This window comes from Mauremys reevesii, linkage group 6, assembly GCF_016161935.1.
Source record: "Mauremys reevesii isolate NIE-2019 linkage group 6, ASM1616193v1, whole genome shotgun sequence".
Classification (NCBI taxonomy): domain Eukaryota; kingdom Metazoa; phylum Chordata; order Testudines; family Geoemydidae; genus Mauremys; species Mauremys reevesii.
This window is the reverse complement of record NC_052628.1, coordinates 117,708,295-117,726,843: the sequence shown is the minus strand read 5'-3', so window position 1 is coordinate 117,726,843 and position 18,549 is coordinate 117,708,295. Positions and strand designations below refer to the sequence as shown.

The 18,549-nt window shown below is 45.7% G+C and overlaps 1 protein-coding gene and 1 long non-coding RNA gene across 3 annotated transcripts in view; one reads left to right on the top strand and one right to left on the bottom strand.

The window, feature by feature from the left end:
• LOC120407614 (prolactin-releasing peptide-like) overlaps positions 1–18,549 on the bottom strand; it is an 82,358-nt gene that overhangs the window by 56,176 nt on the left and 7,633 nt on the right. The window lies entirely within an intron of this gene.
• Positions 1,834–15,404, top strand: LOC120407616. Of its 2 annotated transcripts, XR_005600137.1 has the most exons (4): positions 1,834–1,979; positions 12,317–12,502; positions 14,972–15,116; positions 15,252–15,404. It is a non-coding gene; the product is annotated as an uncharacterized LOC120407616 (long non-coding RNA). The 2 variants fall into 2 exon arrangements; XR_005600136.1 differs by lacking the exon at positions 1,834–1,979 and having other exon boundaries at positions 11,758–12,502.

Below are 18,549 nucleotides of genomic sequence, written 5' to 3'. Positions count from 1 at the left end.
GCTAATGCCACTAATATTGATGGATTGAGCAAGAACCATTGTTCTCATTCCTCTTCCCCTCCCCATCTCCCAGCTACACCCTGCTGATGTGCATTGGTGCACTACCGGGCTGTGATTGGGTAAGACCAGTTCACCAGCGTGTTTGTTACATTGCTTTTGGGGGGGAGTGTTTTAATTCTCTCTCTCTCATCCTCCCTCCCCCTGCAGCCCTTTCCAACCCAATCTCAACACCCATCTTTCACACAGATCACCGAGATGAAGGTTAACATTAATTAAGGTGCATGCTATGGCTTTCTCAAGGAGCTGTCCCATCTCTGCGCTTCCAGGTTCTTTCTTTACCCAGCTGGTATGTTTAGAGACTGCCACGATCAAGCTTGTGATCTGGGACACTGCAGGACAGGAGAAGTACCATGGTGTTTGCCATCTTTATTACAGGGGGCGAGGGCTGCCCTTCTTGTATTTGACATAGCCAGAAAGGTAAGAGCAGCGATGGCTTGTTCTCCTGCCTCTCTCCTCCAGAAGGGTTTGCCTTTATCTTTCTAAAATATCCCAACTGAATCTTGATCATGCAGCCACGCCGCTGGTAGGCTGCAATAGTTCTAGTGTAGGGTCGCTTCCCAATACGTCTCCAGACATTTCAACCAAGACTGCTTTTTCCTGCACACATCACGTAAGGGCTACACATCATGGGCAGGTTTATCCTTCTCTTCTGGTAAAGGTGGGTGAAGACATGCAAGGAACTGGTACAGACATTTCACTGACAGTGGACAATAAATGCTCACGCTTTCCCCCTCAAAGCCAAGATTTCTCTGTCTACCCCTGCCTCCCAGCCCAGTCCAGCTCACCAGCCAAGTAGGTAATGAGGGAGCATCACTAAGTGCTCTTTGTTCCCCTACCCTCATGTAACCCCACACCTGGGTGTGGTGTCCTGTCCCATCTAGTGGCACCGACACCACTTAGAGCAGAGGTAGGCAACCTATGGCAAGGGTGCCGAAGGTGGCACGCAAGCTCATTTTCAGTGGCACTCACACTGCCCGGGTCCTGGCCACCGGTCCGGGGGGCCCTGCATTTTAATTTAATTTTAAATGAAGCTTCTTCAACATTTTAAAAACTTTATTTACTTTACAGACAACAATAGTTTAGTTTATATATTATAGACTTATAGAAAGAGACCTTCTAAAAACATTAAAAGGTATGACTGGCACACAAAACGTTAACTTAGAGTGAATAAATGAAGACTCGGCACAGCACTTCTGAAAGGTTGCCAAGCCCTGACTTAGAGAGAGATAAAATGAGTTACACTAATGTCTGTTTCTGATGGACTGTTCTAGGGGGACATGTCGCATGATCTCCCACTACGTTATGAAGGTTTTTTCCCTTTTACTAGTAATATGCAACACACAGGAACCGCAACACCAAGGGCCATATGTCTGTATTACTGCCATGGTAGTTACAGAAGGAGGAGACCATAGGCTGCTGACGAGTAACATCTCACAGTAACAGAGCTTTATTGAAGAGGTAGACCAAGCTTCTAAGAATCCTTGCCCCATCACAAGAGAGCCCAATCACCTCAGCCCATCACCTGTAGGCTGGGTCTACGACCCACTGGGGATCCATGGTGGTTGGGTCATGTCTGATGGAGGAGAAGTCATCCTTGGCTTTGGGGAAGCAAGTATATTTAGAGCTGGTTCCATGCTGAGTAGTGCTCCTAGCATCACTATCTGTCAAGTGCATTACCCATTTGTTTCTACCATTTTTACCCCTCACCTGCCAATCTCCTTTGGGCCATGTGACAGCTGCTGAGTATCTGTTGGTTTAATGTCGGTGTGTGTGTCTCTCTCTCACCTTTCCAGGCAACTTTTGCGAGAGCAAAGCTATGGTTGAGGGAATTAGAGAAGGAATTTCTTCCCGATGAGCTCGTGATTGTTTTAGTCGGCAATAAGATAGATCTTGCTGCTCAGCGGGAATTCACCTTTGAGGTAAGTGCACTGCAGTAAAATCTCAGCACTTGGCAGATTCTCTCTTTCAAAAACACCACGGCAGCGTGTTTCCCAAGTGCTGCACTTCAGGCTTTCACACTGAACAGTTTATAAGTAAATGTTTATGTGAACGCCATTCTCCTAGCAGTGAGCAATATAGCAAGGCCCCACTGGCTGCCAGTGATGTTAGAGGTCATAAATCCCATTTTGCCATCTGTTTCAGCTGCTAACTTTCTTGGATCTTCGAGACTTTTCTGAGCTTTGGTGGGTTTGTTCAGAGGGTTCAGAGTGTGCATCGGTAGGTTTCCATGTCAGACAGAATGTTCCCAGATGTTGCTTCAAAACTTGCCATCGACGAGTCAATGCAGAGAAAAATACATAGATGCTTTGAATTATATTTAAAAAATTCAGCAGCCTCACTAGAAGCTGATGCTGCATCACTGACCACCAAGTTCAATGAATGAGAACTGCATGGGACAAAAGAAGCTCGAGGGTTTAACTCTCGGATCCGTGTCTGCACTCCTCTGTTCTTTCCTCTCACGTTGGCACCATGATCGTAGCCCTGACCTCTCATGTCAGCTGTGGAAGCCAGTAAATAATTAACAAGGATTTGAAGAGATCTTAATGAATGTTAGTTAGCAAGAGTCAGGCCATACTGTAACCTTAATGACGTAAGATTTGTAGGAGCAAAGATAGTGCGATGCGACAGGACAGGAACTGTGTACAAAGTTATTATGACCTTGCAATCACTAACCAAAATGCAGGCTTGCTTTTCTTAGGATTGAGACAAATAAGATAAGCCTTTTTGCTATGTATAAACAAAATGTAGTTGTTGCTTTTTACTGTCTGTATTATTGTTAGAAATTGTCTGTAAAAGGTATAAAGGCTTGCTGTGATTGTTTACCAGTTGAGAGACCTGTCCAGGACCCTGTGTCCTATGGCACTCTCTCCCTCCATGGTAATTACTGGAGAAATAATAAAGAATTTGATTTTGCTGCACCCAAACAAAAAGTGAGAACTGAGTTTTCTTCGACAATTTGGGGGCTCGTCCGGGATGGCAACGCCCACGGACCCACAGACAACTACTACGGATCATTCCCCTTCGAACCCCATGGCGCCACATGAGAGGTATGAGACCTTTTGAAATCTCTATTGGGGTATCGGAGGAGGACTTTCCATGAGGACGTCTGTCTCTCTGTTGGGCTCACGCCATCTGAACTTATTGACTGTGCAGCAGGATCAGATGCAAAGTGGTATTGGGGAGAGGCCCCGATAAGGTTAGTTTATAGCAGTACTGGGAACTGCTGAGTTGGCCAAGGAAATGCATAAGGTAATGCATAAGGTAATGCATAGGTAAATGCATTAGAATGCACCGGTGCTGAGGGGTTTTTACCGCCTCAAGAGGGGTTGTCATACCGCCTCATGGTATTGGTCCGGACCAGGTAAAGATGCATCATGGTTTAAAAAAAAAAAAAAAGATAAAAAGGTTGAAAAAAGGTTAAAAAGAAAAAGAAAAAGGAAGAAAAGGAGGCCTTGGTGTGTGTGTGTGTACACCAGTGTGAGTGGCTGTTACCGGGCTAGCCCGGTAACTAGTGGATCTTTAGGAGATCCGACCCACGGTGGGCTGACTCAGCCTGGCATAGTCCGGCGAGGAAGCTGCCTAGGTCTAGGAGTGTGTGAACCCATCTTCCCTCCCCTTTCCTTGTGAGTCTCTCCTGTGTGAGTGGAAAATGGGTAAGGGACTGTCTAAATATTCCACCTTACCCCCTAAGGGTGCCCCAGCATATTACATGTACGTACATTATGGTCCTAAAACCTGCAGGTATTTAAATGATTGGAATCTGTACACGCGTGAAAATTCATTTAAACAATGCCCATTAGAAGGTACCTTCAATCTAGATAAGATCATATATCTCAGTGGAGCTTTAATCACAGAGGAAAACCTCTGTCACAGTGTGAGCAATTTGTCTAGGAACGGGTTAATTTGAAATTCGGCTTAGCCCTGAGATAAAGGAGAAGTTGTTTTGTGTTCAAGGTCATGAATTAGTGCGGACTATGCTAAGTGCTAAGTAAAACTGCTTCAGCCCCAGCTGGTTGTGGAAAATAAAAAAAAGGCAAACCAAAAAGCAGTATAAGTTACAAAACTGAGATTGCATTTGCAAAGCTTAACGGTTCAGTGAGATCCAACAGTTTTTGCAACCCTGAAGCCGGACAGGCAGCTGACCTGAACTGGAATCTCTGAAAGAGACGCGCAGGAGATTCCAGGGTGTAAAAGAACAGCCATCCCAAGAGTGGAAGCATGTTGGAAATGCTGGACAAGCTGTATACAGGATAATCTCCCGTCCACCTATTTCCCTTCTCTGAACATTATATACAGACATGCCAGTCTGGATATGTGTAAGTATTAAAGTGGCTTAAGGCTTGGGGCATTCATATTTTTCCTGAGTGATGTGGGAGTGTTCCCAATACTCTCCATTGTTGTTTTATTATTTTTAATGAAGCTTTAAAATTTGATTGTATGCTCTGTCGGTCTGATCACCTGACATGAGGGATAAATTAGTAACAGGAATTTGTCACAGTTTGGTGAGCAATTAAGAATGGGGGGCATTGCAGAATTTACACCATCTATCTGTTTTACCCTTGTTAGTTTATGTTTGCTTTGTTTGGTACTGTTGGTGTTATGTGTTAAGAATAGCATGATTATAGGTGAGCTCTAATAGAATAAGGAAACACTATTTGGTTTTGGTGCACTATTTAGCTTTGGCTCTGTTTTGTTTAACCGGTTACTGATGTTTTTCTGCTCTGTTCATTTGGGCGATGGGTGTGTGAGCGGAACTGAACTTCTCGTTCGTAATTCCTCACGGTGGAAGCCATGTGTGCGATGAAGCTCTGAGGTTGTCCTGAGATTTTTACAGTCCCGCCCCCCCCGTAGCGGACAATATAATAGAAGTAGAAAAATTTGGCTTAGACTGTAATTTTCTTTGCTTTTTGTGTAATTTTCTTTTCTGTTTAAGTGTCAGCAGACAAATGGGTGGGTCTCTGGGTAGACCCCCAAAGGGGTTTGGATTATGTGTTAAGTGAATGGCCATGTATTTTTGCCCAGGTGGCAAGCCTTAATAGGGAGGACTCAGGTAGTCTTGTGAGTAGAAATGTTTTGGGGACAAGACCAGAAGGGTGGGGGCTAGTTGAGTAGCCCACCCTCCTAGCTAAGAACTGGTTGTGGAACAAGTTCGTGTCCATGGACGGGACGATTCAGTGAGGAAAAAAGGATTGGGCCCAGACGGGCAGGCAACAGACAGAGAGATTGGAAAACAGGTTGGAAACTTTTGAGGGTGTAGTGGAAAGAAGGAGTAAGTGAATATAAGCATGAGGATTTCAAATACTCAGAAGGATATTTGGAATGGTGAGTTGAAGAATGTATACAGTGCTATGTAATGAAATTTTATTAGGCCCTACAGGCACTATACGTGGGGATGTATTCTTTCAGTGTTTAAAAGCAGGAGTTAACAGTAAAAAAAAAAAAAAAAGCAAGCCGGAGAGCATCTGTGTTAATGCAAATTAACTAACTGATAAGGTAGAGGCCGCTGAACCAGGGCTGTCTAAGAAGCACATACGAGAAAATATGGGGTAATTCCTCTGTTTTGCCTAGAATCAACAAGAGTATTTGTATATTTTAAGTATTTAATTGCCCAGACGGGGTGGACCTCTGTTTTTGTCTTTCAGATAATCAAAGAAAACTAATGCCAGCTGCACAGCATTCAACGTACCTTGATTTACTGGCACAGTAAAAAAAATTATGTTGTGTGTTCTATGTTCTGTTTTGTGGTGTTTTGTCTCGTGGGAAAAAAAATTGTTGTGTTTAATATTTTCATGAGATGGTCTGATTTGACATCAAGCGAAAATGTTGCATTGCAATGCAGATACTTGTTTTGTTCAACTTAGAATACAAAGTGTTTGGTTACATCAGAAAAATGTGATATACTAAAGTCTAATACATTTTCTTCAGTAAGAGAAAGAAACTACATTGGCCAAATCTTTTAATTGAGAATTGTTGTTAAGATCATACTGACAGTCTTTGGAAGCAAGGACATGAAAAGTTAACCCACTCCCCATATTGTACAAGGGATCCTTCTGGCTACCTCAGACTTTTAGCCAGAGGGCTGGGGATGGTGGATAGCTATTGGACTAGAAGTTATATTAAGTGAACTTCTCAAAGTGGGTGTGCTTGTCCTGGCTTGTTCTTCCAAAGTTCTGTAATAAGGTTATTTTAGTGAAAGGGTATATGTGGCATACATTGAATGATAATACTTCTGTACTGTATAACAGTACTGTTTATGTGTTCATGGTATGAAAAAGGTGTATAATTGAAGAGTAAAAGTTTCCTTTGTAGGTTAAATGGAAAAAACAACCAGAGAATGGCTAACATGCGCTGGCCCCAGTCAAGGACACCGCTTGGCTGCCTACCAAGGGAAGGGAAGGGGGGAATGGTTGCTGCAATTACACGAGATTGGTGTGCAGCGGCCAGCCCACTCTCCTCCTTGGGACCTTTTGTAAATATTCAGATTGATTTTATTCAAATGTCTAAATGTTGTGGTTATGAATATGTATTAGTTTTAGTTGATGTATTTACCACTTGGGTTGAAGCTTTTCCCTGCAGGACAGTAGATGTCTTTGCTTACAGATTTTGTACCACGTTTTGGCATCCCTGTGACTATCAACAGTGGTCGTGGAACTCACTTTACTGGACAGATTGTAAAGGAGTTATGTGCAACTCACTGCCCTCACCACCCAGAATCTGCTGGGACAGTGGAACGCCAGAACGGGATTTTAAAGAATAAACTGGCCAGGATTTGTGCTGAGACACACTTAAAGTGGCCAGATGCCCTTCCTTTGGCACTGATGTGTATGAGAACCATTCCCAATCGAACGACTGGACTCAGCCCTCATGAAATTTGACAGGACACCCAATGCTGACTACCAACTGCACCCCCACTGACCCCAGCTCAGATGGACATTCATTTGCTGGATAACATAATGCTTAAATATTGTCAGGCACTAATGAAATGTGTTAAGTCTTTTTATACACAGGTGATGGAACCACTACCAAAGGATCCTGTGCAACCTTGCCACTCGTTGGAACCAGGAGCCTGGGTCTACATAAAGATCCATCAGCGAAAGACTGCCTTGGCTCCATGCTGGAAAGGCCCTTTCCAAGTCCTGCTGACTACCGACACCGCTGTGAAGTGCCACAGACTGACTGCTTGGACCCAGGATTCTCACTGCAAAAAGACCCCTCCACATCTGGAGAATTTTCCTATTGATGATTAGCCTATTCTTTCTTCTAGTTCTACTGTGCTTCTGGACAGCAGGGAAAAAGCTCCCTTGTCCACTGACAGACCAACTGTGCCTTTAGACTTTTCTAGAAAAAAGCACAGCTATTACAGGGTGATATGTGCTGGAAACCTCTCCCCTGTAGGATGCTAAACCTCGATTGTTTTGGGAAAGAAGAAGACACACTCACTCCACTGACATTGCCAAAGTCCAGGAATTCCTGACTGAAAAGGACATTGAGAACTGACCCTGGTGAAGAAACAAAGAATTGTACACTGGCAGGAGGAAATTTGTGGGACCCATGCTTGGGACTGTGGTATTAATTGGATTTTGGGGTTTATTCTACAGGCTGCGCCCTGTGTTTTGGATAAATCCTTCAGTATGTATTGCCCTCCCTAATTGGATTTTACCTGACATTGCCCTTATCCAGTTTTCTACATACCCAGATTGCTCACAAGGGGCTGCCATTAGATTAGCACAACAAAAGGCCTGGGTTATTTCCTCTGGACAAAAAGGGAATTGACCAGATCCCTGTGGGCTGGAGCCAATAGTGTAGTAGCCATTTGGACTACTCTTCCAGGCCAAGAACATGATAAGAAATTGGGGCAACTAGAAAAGGCCACTAGTCTTATTTTTGAAGCTCAGCTATCTTCAGTACAGGCTGGAGTTGGTGAGTTACATGTCATTTCCACCCTTAGTTCTATGACCCAGAAGGAGACTGACAGAGATGGTATTGAATATCACTGAAGCTGGGAAGGCATTGCAGTGGGATCTGGACCAGACTTGGCCCACTGCCCTTACAGACACGTCAGGAGTACCATCTGATCTGTGGTCATGAAGACATACTTGGACACTTTCTGGATGGAAGTGTGGACATTCACAGTGCTCCTTCCAAGCATATGGACCGGTTAGGGTGGGTGTGGGCTCCCACATACCGAATCCTGCTGGGTCCATGGGGAGGATGCCTGTGGGACTGTAATTATTTACCGAGACATCTGGGGAAATTAGACCACCTGGTATCTCCAACTGATTTCTAGACAGTACCCCTAGAATGACACCTGACATTTTGGATAAGAATAGAGCGTCAATGGACATTTTGGCCGTTAGAACCACCACAGCTCAGTGTATCTATAAACTGAAGCTAGGGGAAGTTGTCACTGTTTATGACAATATTTGTTGAGAGGGTGGAGGTCAAGGAACTACCCTGACGGGACACCCATTTTTTTCGAGCTAATGATAGCTGTGTGTGCGTTAATGCCACCACTTTACAAGATATACATATTGATCTTACCACTGCTGCAGGCAATTATATCATTTACTGGCCTGCAGATAGAATGCAGATAGAATATTGCAAGTAGCTTTTAGATTTTAGGTATATTTTGATTGGACTAGAATAGTGCCTGATCAGTTTCAAAATTTGCTTTCATTGTTACCAAAGGTTCAAAGAATCTCTGAATTGCAAGGGCAAATTCCCATGCTTTAGAATATATATCAAGCTGGAAGGAATGCCTTTCATACAGCTTATAGAGTGTTTACTTTATGTACTAGGTATGATGTTTTGTGCTTTGTGTTCACGATTGTACAACAGTCCCATTATGTTATTCCTATAGGATTGTTATTATTTGTAGTGTTGTTAGTTAATTTAGGATTATATTGTTGTTGTTGTTGTAAATAATGTAAGAATAGCAATACCTTTCATGTTCATGCTAATTATGCATTGTCATTACGTCCCCTGACGGTTGACATGTTTGCTGTAGAATCTGAAGTCCATGGTTTCATGCGAATTGAGATTTGAAATTGTTTGTTGTACTAGAAGTACAAAAGGGGGGAGTGTGGAAGCCAGTAAATAATTAACAAGGATTTGAAGAGATCTTAATGAATGTTAGTTAGCAAGAGTCAGGCCATACTGTAACCTTAATGACGTAAGATTTGTAGGAGCAAAGATAGTGCGAGGCGACAGGACAGGAACTGTGTACAAAGTTATTATGACCTTGCAATCACTAACCAAAATGCAGGCTTGCTTTTCTTAGGATTGAGACAAATAAGATAAGCCTTTTTGCTATGTATAAACAAAATGTAGTTGTTGCTTTTTACTGTCTGTATTATTGTTAGAAATTGTCTGTAAAAGGTATAAAGGCTTGCTGTGATTGTTTACCAGTTGAGAGACCTGTCCAGGACCCTGTGTCCTATGGCACTCTCTCCCTCCATGGTAATTACTGGAGAAATAATAAAGAATTTGATTTTGCTGCACCCAAACAAAAAAGTGAGAACTGAGTTTTTCTTCGACACAGCTATCGCAATTCCTGTATCTTCCAGCTTTTTAAGAAGCACATTTGTCATACCAGCTTCTGTAGTATCATCAATGTCAATAAATTCTAGAAAATGCTCTCTGACCGTCACCATTGCAAGGACATTTTCACTAGGTTCTTCTCTTGTTACAAAATGCACCATTAAAGTCATTTATTGCATATGGCTGATGTTAGGTGTGCAGCCCAGAAGTCAACTGCTGCAAATGGACCATTTTGAGTACCACTACAAATTCTTTTTCCCCTCTCCTGCTGGTAAAGGCTCACCTTAACTGATCACTCTCATTAGAGTGTGTATGGTAACACCCATTGTTTCAGGTTCTCTGTGTATATATAGCTTCCTCTTGTATTTTCCACTGCATGCATCCGATGAAGTGGGCTGTAGCCCACAAAAGCTTATGCTCAAATCAATTTGTTAGTCTCCAAGGTGCCACAAGTACACCTGTTCTTTTTAGTAATACCTTGCTGACTTCAAATCTGCCACAATCTTCTGTTTGATTTTTGTTACCAGTAACTATATGATCTCATTTTGAATGGTTTTTCCAAGGTAGTGGTGTATGTACATTTCTTGAGTGGTGACTCTTCTTAGATGCTCCTGGAGTACAGCATCAAACTCAGCCATTAGCGCCACAGTTTTAAGGAAGTTTCCATTGTTTGGCCCAGACAGCTGATCTGAAGTGCTAGGTTTTGGGTCGGAAGCATTTTCAGAACATTTTGCCAGTACAGAGACTCTGATGCAATCTTCTCTTGATGCTGATCATCTAGGGTGGCCTTTAACCTTAGTCTCATCTCAAGCTCTTTCCACCTATGCAATGCTCTCTGGTGATTTGCTGCCTTCTCATGGCATGCCAGATTTCTTGCCAGATGTTTCCAGTCCTTTGTTTCTGTAGAACCCAATGTGGCTGGAACATTAGACTGGAAGAGTTTGCAACAAAAACAGTATGCAGCATTCTGGGTTTCTGAGTACATAAGCCGTGGCCTCTCCACTTTGTCACCATTGGGGATTTCACACCAGTAATGTGTTGGATGGAAACTTCTATTTTCATTGTCTTTGGGGAACATGAAGTTTCACTTGCTGTGGCCCATGCAGAACAAGGAAGTCCCTCAGGCTACTGCTCAAGTGGGTCCACAGTCCTGGATCATCTAGACTTAAGGAACTAAACTCAGCAGCAGCTGCTTCTTGTGCCTCCACCACACTCTTCTCTGATCTACGCTTTTCTTCAGGAATGTGCTTGGTTACATCCATTTGAGATGGGGAGATATGGATGCTGCAGTAGCTGCCAGGTCACCTGCACTCTGACTAACTGGAAGATCAGGCATCTCCTCACCACTCACATCATCACTGGGGCCGGAAGGCTCACGGTGAACATTTGTGTCTATGTATCTCAGGAGAGCTCCTTCCTGCTTAGATACAAAAGCTTCCTTGCTTTCTTCTTTTTTGAATGCTGCCCCCAGAGGGCGTTTTCTTCTTTCACTCATGACTGCTGTTCTGTGCCAGCTAGAGTGGCTCTCAACACTCAGTTGAAGGGGACAAATAAGCAGGCTGGTAGCAGGGCCTGAGTGAGGGAAGATATCAGCATCTTAAGGCCTAACTGGCTCCTATTATGTCAGTTGACTGCCTGTTCTCCTCAAGCGGGTTCAGGGAAGCAGCAGGAAACAGGAAGCTCCCTAAGAAGCTTTAAATCTCAGCCCAGGAGAGCCTGTTAGTGCATCTATGGTTGCAGTTGTGCTCCTGCTTTGACCCTGTGGTATTAATGTATTGACACCTTTCTTTTCACCCCCTCCCCTCCACTTTGGACAAGATCTCGCTCTGAATATGTCCAGTCCAAACCAAGCCGTCTGCAAGGCTAGTGCATCCAAACCCGGTGAGCCAGGGAGTTTTAACAGGTTCCAGTCAGAGAGCGGCTGCAATGCCTTGAGCTGTGCAAGAGAGAAAACAAGTGTTGCCTAAACAGTTCGGCTGCAACCGTGTGCCTGGAACAGAAGGAGCGTGAGCTGGGGAAATAGGAAGCTTTAGGCTGCAGCAGAATCTGCTGGAATGCAACGGTGGCTCTATCACCGACACGCTGCTCTTCAGAAAGGTGGGGAACTAAAGTCAGTGTAAACTAAGAGCTTGTCTGCACGAGCGGGGGGCCCAAGGTCTAGGGTGCACTTGTGTGTTGTGCACTAACTGGCCCATAAGGACCTGCTGGCATGCACGGAGAGTTCCCTAGTGTGCATCACTGCAGCACGCACAGGCCTGTTAGTGCGCAACACACTGGAATGTGTCCCACTCCAGTGCAGACTAATGCACCATGCAGATGAGTTCTGAGCCTTAAGGCTCCTTGTACATCATTAGTCTGACAGTGCAAGCGCTGGAGCTAACGACGGGGGTACGAGGCCCTAAGGCAGTTTGCAGCATCCGGCTTGGAGATTTGTTCCAGAGCCACCCTTGCAAATAGCTGGAGATTTCTGCATGCTCCTCTTCCTACTTCTCAGCCACTAGTCAGAAGAACCGCAACTTGCCCTGCTACACTAGTGTTTGTGTCCATTCCGAGATTGCTTCTCCAGGTTGGCACCCTGCAGCCCTGTCCACACTGGGCAGGGCCCTGTAACGCCTGAGGTGTCTGATCATACAGGGAGGAGCTGTGCCTCCCTGCCAGGCCTAAGGACAAGAGCCAATACCTTGTAAATGGAGCCCTTATTTCCACCACTTTCCAGGACATTTCCCAAGCTGGATGTGATTACCGTGCAGAACACACCTACGTCTACTTTGAAATAACCCTGGTTTTGTACCTTCCCCGCCCAACTAGGAGGCGGAGGAGTTTGCAAAGAGTGAAAGCTTAATCTACATGGAAACGTTGGCAAAATCCAACCACCAAGTGACCGAGGTGCTTATGGCCATAGGTAAGTTCCAAGTGAGAAGCCGCTGGACAGGTAACAGCACTAGAGAGGTCTGTGCCAGCTCTCTGCCTTGTGAGCGATAGCACTGCACCGCTTGTCTGCTCCCAGTTGCTCAGGGGCAATTAGGGTTGAGTCACTTGACCTGAAGAGGTCCAGGAACTGGAAAGTCTTTACTGTGACTGCAGCAGTGCCTTGCCTGTAGGCCTAGACAAGAGGTGACTGGTACACTCTGGCCTGTCAAGCCTCACAGCTGCCAAGAGCGAGCGAGACAGATCCAGAGCAGTGGCTTCCCCATTGCAAACACAGACAGGCTGCCCCCCCTGCTGCCCCCCCCAACTTCTGAGACAAGCAAACTTCTGGAGTGGTTCTGCCTTTGCCGCCGGGGTGAGGGTGGAACCTGCTGAGCGCTGAATGGGGAGGAGGTTCACCCACCCTTTGGAACACCAGCCACAGGCTAGCAATGGGGAAGTGGGAATTTCTCCCCACTCCCCAGATTCCTCACTGTCACTCCCAGAGGAGCTCTTCTCTCCGAGACCCATTCCCCTTGGCCCCAGTTATGATCCCCAGACAAACCAAGCCATGTTTCCTTCATCCCTCAGGCCAGAGATCAGAGGCCTCACCCAGGCTGCAAAACAAGATCCCTGCATCCTTCTTCCTTAGGGGGTAGAATAAAGCCCTCGAACCGGCTAGGACAGTGGCTCTCAACCTTTCCAGATCACTGTCCCCCTTTCAGGAGCCTGATTTGTCTTGCGTACCCCAAGTTTCACCTCGCTGAAAACTACTTGCTTGTAAAATCAAATATACAGCTGTGTCGCAGCACACAACTACTAAAAATTGCTTACTTTCTCTTTTACCATCATTAATTAGAATATAAATATTGTACTTACATTTCAGTGTATAGCGCACAGAGCAGCATAAACAAGTCATTGTCTGTATAAAATTGGAGTTTGTACTGACTTAGCTACTGCTTTTTAATGTGGCCTGTTGGAAACGTAGGCAAATATCTAGATGAGCTGATGTTCCCCCTGGAAGCCCTCTGCATATCGCTGGTTGAGAACCACGGGGCTAGGCAACAGAGCCAGAGGCTCAGCTAGACTGAGTCAGCCTCGCTCCACTGGACTGGCCCAGGCCTGGAACCCTGGGGCTCTGTCCCACCCATCCCACTTCGCCTCCTGGGCCTCTGATACGTAGCTTACCCCACAGACGTTAGCCAGCTGACCCTGTATTGCCATATGGGGATTCAAACGTGGGGTATGCCTCCGCTTGACCCTGCACTAGTGCACAAATGGCAAACCGCTGCCATTACCTTGGCAGTCCGTGAGATGGCACTAGAGTCTTCTCATGTTTGTTCCTATTAATGAAACCGCTTGGAGAAAGCTCTAGAATAATAGGACACAACGGCAGCAACAGATTCCACCTACAGCATATCATGAACCAATAATAAGCATTTACTACCCCATAGATATTCTTGGTCCTTAAGAATGCTAGCAGTTTGAGAGTGACAATTCATGAGTCACCTAGCACCCATCTTATGCCAGTTTCAAGTTAGGGTCTCCTACTTCTACTTCCTTTTAAAAAGAATTTCACTAAAGCTTATAGAGATGTGATTTGCACATCATCACCACCATTCTATCTGATAATGGGATTTCCTACAGACAACTTGGTGCAATACAACATTTGCTGTCCTGGGATGTTTTTAGGGGGATGTCCATGATGCAGGTGCGGTGGAATCTGTAGATGTTCTAGGGTGGGGAATGAAGAGGTGTATGGGAGAGTCCTGAGGGAGGGACCATTTTCCAGAAAGAACAAAGGAGCATGAGGAAAATTGTGGATGGAAGTTTGTTAAATAGTAAATGCAGGAGTCCTAGGCCAAGAACCATATGGGTCTCAAGGTAAAAAAATAGGAAGTTAATAAAGTTAAAATGTAAACTTAACTTAAATCAACATTATAAATAAGAACATACCGGTCAGACCAAAGGTCCATCTAGTCCAGTATCCAGTCTTCTGACAGTGGCCACTGCCAGGCGTCCCAAAGGGAATGAACAGAACAGGTAATCATCAAGTGATCCATCCCCTGTTGCTCATATTTAGATATTTTAAATCTTAATAAATTTAGAGGGGCAGATCCCCAGGCCTAGCCAAAAAGCACATGAGGGATGGAGAAAGTGGCTCCTAAGGTTCCTTTTCCTCTCTCTCTTGCTTGTTGTGGGTCAGTCCTTGGCATAAATTGAAAGAGCCCTGGGGCTGCTCTAAGTTTCACCACCAGGAACCATTCTGCTGGTTGGGGATTGGGCCACACCCCAGCCCACTGCTGATGGGAGGGGGACACAGCAGGGGAACCCGTAGCTGCTCCATTAGCGGATGGAAAGTTGCCCTAACAAAGTCAGAGCAGGGTCCGAGTATGTAGCACAAAATGTTACAATAGCTCAGCAGAGAAGGACCGAGAATTTCTTATTCTGAGTTTCTTCACAGCTCCCGAGTTATTGAAATAGGAACAACAGAAGGAACCAGCCCCTCAGCCTCAGCCCTGGAAGAAGTCACGCGTGGACCTGCGAGAGCCAAGCAATCACACTAAGAAGTGTTGCATGAACTAAAGGAAATGGCAGACTGACCTAAGGTTACCATCAAGTGTGTTTTTATTGGGGAGGGGGGAAGGGAGGCTCGCCCTATGTATTGTGTGCAGGCAGCATGGTTCTAGGGGGCAGCTGGTGTGTCAGACCGTGATTATTGCTTTTATTTTCATTATTGTCAGTGTTCGATTGAAGAACTGTACGAGAGGAGATATTGCCCAATGCAAGGAACCTGAAAAGCGCTGCAAGTCTCCTCTCGCTTGTGTTTGCTCAGTGTTATCATTATACAAGAATACAGTGCAAAATAGCTTCACAAATAAAAACAGCAAAAAGGAGGAGTAATCTCTCTCTCTCTCTCCCCCCTCCTTCACCTTTGCAAATTCTATAAAACTTTTACAGAGGCTGTTAACATTAAGGTCACCAAATCTTAAATGCAAGACATGGAATAGCCAGAACATGCAGCTCGAATTTAATATTGCCTTAAGAACTCATGATTTTGTCATGAGTCTTGTGATTTTTGGCGTTTCTTAAAGCTTCAGCTGCTGGAGTCAAATGATCACTTGGGAATCTTTAAACAAACAACAAATCCAAAACTAACATTTTCTGGCCCTCCTGGTTGTGGAAAAAACTGAGAACATGAAACAAGCACACCCTGAAGGTCCAGAAACCAGATTGTAAATAAGGAGACTCTGAACATTATTTAAAAGTCTCATGAATTTCTGGGAGGAGATGGGGGCTGATTTCTCAATTGAGTACCTGGGATTGGCAATACTTCAATAGTATAGATTTATAGAAATAAACCAGGGCCTGATTCTGCTCAAACTTACACACTTGCAACACTAAAGCGAACGGCGTTAACTTACATTGGTGTAAATAAGAGAATCAGACCTTCTCACTTAGGCCACGTCCACACTAGAAACTCCAGCTGGCACAGTGGTGCTGCATCTACACAAAAAGGGTTTGCCAGGATGCTACCCAAGCCCAGCAAACTTTTTCTGTTGCAGACTACGCAAAAAAATCAAATTTTGTCTTGCGCTTGTCAAGTAACCAGTTTACTAACATATCTAACCTTGTTAATTTCAGCACACTTAGTTGTGAACTGATCACCGATGCCTCAATGCTAAGGGCATGTCAAGATTCAAAGATCATCTACTTGTGAATTCAGCAAAGAGTCCTGTGGCTCCTTATAGACTAACAGACGTATTGGAGCATGAGCTCTCGTGGGTGAATACCCACTTCGCCGAATGTATGATGTATTCATCCACAAAGCTCATGCTCCAATACGTCTCTTAGTCTATAAGGTGCCACAGGACTCTTTGCCGCTTTTACAGATCCAGACTAACACGGCTCCCCTCTGATACTTGGGAATTGTCCCTCTGAAGAGAGGCAGTAGTTTTAATGGTGTGTGGCGGGAGGGAGTTGATTCACTTATGTCTGAGGAGCACGAAAGAGCTGAAGGGACTTTGCTCAGGTTTACTGAATTTTTTACCTAAGTTCCAGTGGAGACCAAGCATGGAAAGCTTGATCTGAAAAGGCACAGGATCATGAGCTTGTGAAAACGGACTTTAACTGAAGCCATTTTACCATCTGAGCTACAGTATTTACACTGCAGCCAACGTTGCAAGATAAAGCCAGGGTGAGATGTACTGTCAATAGGAGCACTGCACATGCAGCGAGAAAACACCCCTGGAAGGGGTCACAGCTGAGGGTCTACAGGGCATTTGCTATAACCAGTGCTCAAGACTCAGTGAATTGGTTCAATGACCCCACATTTGGGAAGTGCAGGGCTCATTTCACTGCAGCTGTAGCAGCCACCAGCCAGTCTCTGCTATTTCAGGAGGGTGAAGTCATCCTCCTGTGCACATGTGCTTACAGCACGTCACATGATCTCACCGCTAAACTCCTGCTGTTGCTTATACACATCATCCCACCCCAGACAGACTCAGCCCGGGGAACCGTTACAGAGTTCCATGGCTGAAGTATGCCACATTGACTCAGCTGGGGCTGAACCTAGCAACTTTGCTTGCACTGTGGTGGGTTCACCGCAATTAGTTACTGACAAACGGCCACACTCCTACACTGAGGTGCTGCATCTTGCAGCTGGTTTTGAGCTTCATTGCTTTGCAAAGGTGTCAATTGTATACGAGCTTCTCCTCTAGACAGACAGTACGGAAAACTTCCCAGCTTGCTTCCCTATGTCAGGGTATAGGGAATTCAGAGGCCATCACTGGCCTGTGTTGAGATACAGCAAGGGGGGCCACCTTGCTATTAGCATCAGCCATCAACTCAAGTATTACAGACAAGTGCACTTAGCACCACATGGAGAAAGAGGAACCTCCCATCACCTGTGTTGAGGCCAGGACAGCTCCTAGCAGTGTGCAGGCTTGGTCCTGGATGTGTCACACAGGCATGTCAGGCGCCCCATCCCCCTGGTGTATTTTCTCAAGGAGCCAGGGTGGATCTGTTTCGATGGTGGACTAAGCATGCTTCTCTCTTCCCCTCCTGCTTGGGTGGCACATTAGCCCCCCTTGCAGTGGGTTTTGTTGTAAAGACACATTTAGAGGCATGGGGCAGTTCACACCTCTCAGGGTGGCTGTTTCTGGCCATCCGCTGGCTCAAGCCAGGTCATCACTACAGCCTTCTGCCAGCATGGCTGGATCGGGGGGGTGACCCCTGTGTAACACACCTGTGCCTGCACCAAGCCTGGAGTGCAGATACACAGCAGAACTGCACTGTTACTGGGACAGCTTGTTTCCCCTGCGGCGGCGGGGAGAGTCTGGAATAATCCATGGGGGCAAAGCCTTTCAAGGGAGGGCCAGACCCCAGGCAGACATCGCCACGTTGGTTAGTCTCAGGTCACATTTTCCATCCACTGCCCTGCAGCCAGGAGGGTCAGAAGTGGGATCCCAGGCACTGAAGCTTTAGGCCTGGGTCTATAGTTTGTCTATGCACTGATCTGGCTCTGGGAAGTGAATCAGCCCTGCCTCCAGCATAGACCTGTCAGGCACAATCCATCACCCACATCCCAGGCAGCTCAAAACCAAAAGGGAATGGAGAGGCTTATCTGAAAGGGTCTTTAGGAGACAGGCCACCCTCCAGCAGGAGCAGATCACTGGCTGGGCTCTGGGTCACACAGAGAATCCAGGGGTTTGTCTCAGGGCTTTCCTCTTAGGAACTCCTAGGCTGCTGCCTCTTCCTGCTTAAATACCTGCCCTGCTAAGCCCAGCTGGAAGCTGGCTGCCTCTAATTGGCAGGCTGAGCAGGGCCTCTGGGGCCTGGCTCCCTTTGCAGAACATTAACCCTTTTCCATCTGATTGAGCGTGGGACACATTCACCCCAGCGCTGACACACTCCAGAAGCCTTCTCAGCCCCTGGGCTGTCGTTCCATTTGCTTCCTGCCCAGCAGCCTCACTGTGCGCAAGGCTTGTGTCACTTTTGGAGGTGGAGAATTTCCCCCACCCGCTTCAGTGGAGTGACTCC